Below are 5,194 nucleotides of genomic sequence, written 5' to 3'. Positions count from 1 at the left end.
GTGTCTTGTGAGTCTTGAAACCTGACTGTGGGAAGAAATTCGAGGCTCATTTTCTTTCTCCAGTGGAACAAGTCCCAGTTCTTTCAGAGAGGACAGAGATGATGCCTTTCTTAAGGGCCAACAGTGAATCCCCTGCTTGTTCTGTTGTTTGCTTTGTTCTTGAGGGAATTAACGATGCTTTCTGGTACACAGTAGGCTTGCAATAAGTGTTTGTTGAATGAGTAAACGAAATCTGTCTCCAGAAAAATGAGCCCTTAAACTGTCCCAATTGGGTGATTTTTGAATTCTTCTTTAAGAAAGACCCCATCCCCTGTCTCCGTTGGTTACAAGGTACTTGTTCGAATAAGCTTTCTGATGAAGATTTTTCTTTTTAATTTATATTTGCATAAATTTCCTCATTTCTGTTTCATCTCCTGTAGATCACTATAAGATACTTTTCTAGATCACTTTAAGATACTTTTTAAATCACCTTGCACTCCCGCTTACTGACATCATTCTAGTTCTGGGCTTTGTCAGTTAAACTATTAGAATGTCCTTTTTCTGTCTCGAGGCTTTCTCGACCTATACTATGTCCTGTGTACTGAAAAATTAACCTTCCTAAAGCGGTGCTGTGTTTTGGTGACTCCCCACTGACGCTACTGGATAAATCCCAGCTTTGAAGTCAGAGCCTTCTGTGATCTGGTCCGGGCTGGTCATTTGCCTTTGTTTTAAGTTGCTGTGCAGTAGACAGCCAGTGCTGTCGCTGTCTGGACTGCTCACAGCCTTGCACACTCACTGTGTGTGTTTTTGGCTTTGCTTAATCCCTTCCTTCTACTTGAGATGTTTAACTCTTCCTATCTGCTTCCTCAACAAAAGACAAAAACGGTTTTAGTTTCTTCAAGGTTTAGCTGAAATAACATTTCTACTATTTTAGCCAGCTATTCTACTTGGGAGTAGGATCTCTTGCTCATTATACTGCTATAGATCTTGGTGTGTATCACACACGTGATCCTATTTGGCCTTGTGTGAATTCCTTTGCGTATATGTCACATGGCTCCTAATAGAATATGAGCCTAGTGAGGGCAAAGAATGGGTTCATATCAGTGTACTTCCTTTCATATGCTAGGCACTCAATATATATTTGTTGAATGTTTGTTCTTTCTTGATATAATGAGATGATGAATTGACGACCTCAGATGTGTATGGATGAGATTTGTGCACCATACAGCTTTGCGAAATGTGAAATTGCCCTATAGATGAAGCGCAATCTGTTCTTTTGTGTATTTTACTAAAGAATGTCAACTGAATTCCTGGGGAAGGGGAAATGCTGATATGTCCTCCCCTGTCTTCAGGACACAGATGGCCCAGACGTGTTTGTGGCTCAGTGAAGGTGAGGGAGCTGCTGAGCTGCCAGTCCACAAAGATTGATGAAATCTGAGAACTTCAGAGGAAAGAGCTGGCGTGGCACCAAGGCCATTAGCATATGGAATCCTTATCAAGTGTATCCCGGTTTACTTGCACATTGAATTTTCAGTTAGACTTCTTTTAGTTTACTTAATTACCTGCTTATAACAATTCAAATAAATCCTGAGAAGTTATGTTTTGTGTAGCTAGGGAGCTGACTTCATGTAGATTAACACTGGAGTCCAAAATCGGAGAGAAGGGAAGAGTCTCACGGATAAACTTCCCATTGTGTCTTTGTACTCAGTTCACTTTGGGTTCTGTCTAATGGAATGCAGTGCCTTAAAACATTACATGGTTGTGTTTTCAACTAGTTTTATCTTCTGTAGTATATTTATTTTCTAGAAGGATATATTTTAAATGTTTTGGCACCGATAAAATGTAGAGAAATGTAAATATAATAGCAATTAGACAATTTCATTTTTAAGATGAGTAATTTCTCTTTCAGTGAAGAGAAGGTGAGTCATGTATGGTAATTTTTCTATTTAAAATGGGGTACTAGCATTATAGCATATGCATATATATTTTTCTTTAAAATCAATGAGTATTCAGTATTGGTACTAAATTTAAACCTGGTTGTTCTTTAACATTTTCTAAAATTGATCTTCCCTTAATGGGCTTTCCGTAGATAGGACAGAAGTTGAGCCTCATGTTCAGTGATTTCTCTCCTATTTCGGAGCCCAGTAAATCTTCACTATGGCCATCACTCCGTCACTTAATCCACTTCATGTACTTACACTCTCAGCGATATCCTAGATTCAGTGTTCAAAGCCTAAAGTTCAGCCAAGTTCCCTCATTAGAATTCCACCTTTGGTTAGTCTCGTCATAGAATTTTGAGAGAAAAGACCCGAAGCTCACTCTTCTACATGAACCTCATAAAAGTTAGCATTTCCTAGCTTAGAATGGAACCAGGGACACGGTATGAATGTCAGAGCCTTAGGACTTCTCCCCTCCTCACGCCTGAATTGTTGTAAGTCATTCTAATTCTTCCATGTGGGATGCTGCCACAGAATGGCTTGATGAGCAGCGTGCAGGTCTGCGCCCAGGATCGGAACCGGTGAACCCTGAGTCACCGGAGCGGAGCACATGAACTTAACCAATCGGCCATGGGGCTGGCCAGCTAATTTTGTATGTAAACTTAATTCTCGGTCAAGATGTCCTGGATGCTCTTGGTAGTTTTAATCTCACATTGTTCATTTTCACTCTTAACTTCAGTCTACAGAATATGTCAAAATGGGGGCCCACAGAGAACCTTTCTACACTGAAGTTTTTTTTCTTGGACTGATTCTTCAGGCCTAGAAGCTCTCTTTATTGGGCAAGTGACAGGGTAGCAAGTTCCTCCCCGGCTCTCAGTATCAAGAAGGGTTTGATTATAAAAGAGAGCTTCTCTAAACCTGTTCAGGAAAATAAATAGTAAAATATAAGTCTGTCATTTTCATAGGACTACCTCATTGCCAGAAAGAGTCCTACAATCTTTTCCGTGTTGTCATGTACCTCTACTTAAAGGGCATAAAAGAATATCAGGAATCACTTTGAAGAATTAATCTAGCCCAACACACCCTTATAAAGAAGATTTAATAGTTTATTTGACCACCTACTCAAAATTTGTTTCTCTTCAGTTTTCCTCTAATTCTGCAATTTTGTTACAGTTTTACCTAAGTTTCAAACAGATAATCACAATTTAAATTAAAAACACACACTTCACAATATAGGAAAAGCCTGACTGAAAGATAAATTGTACATCTCAAGTTAGCACAACAAAATCTGTTTGATAAACTGCCAAATAAATCTTTGAGTTGCCTCCCCTACCCTTGAACTGATTTTTTCTCTTAAGGGCATAATTAAGCTTTCATTCAGAATGCCGTATACCTCACATTGTGATTATTGCTCTTATCAAAATCAACCAGTTGTTCTCCTCAACTTGCCCTGAAATTTTAACTCCTCCGGAAAGCTCTCAGTTGCACACTCTCTACAAACATTCCACCCATCTCTGGTATCCAATGCCCACAGCAACTCAAGGAGGAGTTTGCAATTTTAATACGTTCCAGAAACAGGAGTTGAAAAATGACGAATTCACGATGATGAGAGGAAATTCTGGAGGTTTTTAAAAAAGAAAAGATTCTATCATATTACTGGACTGTAAGAAATATCACTAGCAATCTTTTTTCATACAATCCTAGAGTTCATTAACATTAAACCTTTGATCATGTAAGTAGAGTTGCATGACCCCATTTCATTACTGTTATTAAAAATAATGGTACCTACCCTGTATCTCCCAATCCATGAAGGAAAATCACCTACAAGAGAAAAAATTAATAAACAATGCCCAAATAAACCCACACAGAATTGATACACACTAGCGTTGGTCAATTCTGGATGCCAGAATTTCAGAACACTACCTTCAGCAAATCAAACTCCATAGAGCTCTCTTCAGTGGGAAAAATACTTAATTTCTCTCACTGTAGTTCCGAAGATAATTAATGTGCGGCTTTAGCACTTAAAGAGGTCCCAGTTAGACATTCTTAAGTGCAAATAACATTCTACGAAAAATAGTTTGTTTCAAGTCAAACCATGCAAGTCTCATGTAAACTGTAGACTTTTTCCATCACAAAAAGGAGCTTCCGGGGTTAAAAAGACATTTGAGCTCCTCGTACACGGTTTTCTAAAAAACAGCACCCTGTGTGTGTAGCTTCCCTACAAGCTGGGGCCGGCGGCGGGGTCCCGGGGGACCCGGGCCGCACTCGCTCCGCAATGCAGAGGGCTCGGGGCTGACGGGGGCGGGCGCGCTGATCCTCCGGCCCGGCCGCAGCCCCGGCGCCCTCCCGACACCGACCACCCCACCCCACCCCACCCAGCCCTCCCCGGACCCGGCGGAGGGAACCCACCCACCGGCCGCCAGGCGGTCAGCGACGCCATCCCTGCGCGAAGGGCAGTGGTGAGCAGCGGGCCGAGGGTCCCCTCCGAGCCCCGGCTGCCGCCACTCACCGCAGCAGTGGCCTTCCGGGCGGCGGGGATGATGGCGGGAAGCGGGGCAGACATGTTATTACCGCACATACACCGGCTCGACCGACAACGCGCGTCGCAGGCGGAAGGGAGAGAGGGCTCCCGGCCCGCCCCATCGGGCGCGCGCTCAGGTGTCGGCGGCCCGGCGGCGCTCTTTCCTGCCGGGCGTCCGGGACACCCTGGGGGAGACGCTCTCAGCCCCAGCGGGACTGCGTGGTCCCTGGAGCCTGGGCTTGCCTTCCGCTCCTGGGGCGCTGTAGTGAAAAGAATGAGCCCCAAAGCCAGTCATCCGCAACCCCACATACTCCTTTGTTTCCTGAAGCCGGGGTGGACTCGTTTGCGCTGGCAGAGGTCGCTCGAGCTTTCGCTGTATTTCCATTTGGGGCTACACCAGTGTGCAGTTTTGGAGTCGACTCCCCTCCTCCTTTAAACTTCAGCTGAAAGAGAAAACATTCAGTTGTCACCGAGAATGCACAACTTATTGATCGATGGATAGTGACATAGTACTGATTTAAGCATGAGACTAGACGGTCCCTTTTGTGCACAGGTGGGTCAATGCATATTAAATACATGGTATGATCTGGGAAAGCGCAAGAGATAGAAACCCCGTAGAACCAAAATGGCCAGACCTTCTGAAGTTTATCGTTCAATGGAGAAAGTTAAATGATAGACACAGTCCTTAGGGAGTACAGTGTAAGATAGGGAAAGAAGCTGGTGAACAAAAGGCTTTAAAACACACACACACACACAC

At 43.5% G+C, this 5,194-nt stretch overlaps 1 long non-coding RNA gene across 1 annotated transcript; it reads right to left on the bottom strand.

Moving 5' to 3' along the window:
* Positions 1 to 2,293: 2,293 nt before the first annotated feature.
* LOC124232001 (uncharacterized) lies at positions 2,294 to 5,186 on the bottom strand. The gene is made up of 2 exons (XR_006886741.1): positions 4,426 to 5,186; positions 2,294 to 3,737 (listed from the first exon to the last, which is right to left on the bottom strand). It is a non-coding gene; the product is annotated as an uncharacterized LOC124232001 (long non-coding RNA).
* Positions 5,187 to 5,194: the final 8 nt, after the last annotated feature.

This window comes from Equus quagga, unplaced genomic scaffold, assembly GCF_021613505.1.
Source record: "Equus quagga isolate Etosha38 unplaced genomic scaffold, UCLA_HA_Equagga_1.0 HiC_scaffold_15694_RagTag, whole genome shotgun sequence".
NCBI lineage: Eukaryota > Metazoa > Chordata > Mammalia > Perissodactyla > Equidae > Equus > Equus quagga.
This window is presented reverse-complemented; position numbering and strand designations above follow the sequence as displayed.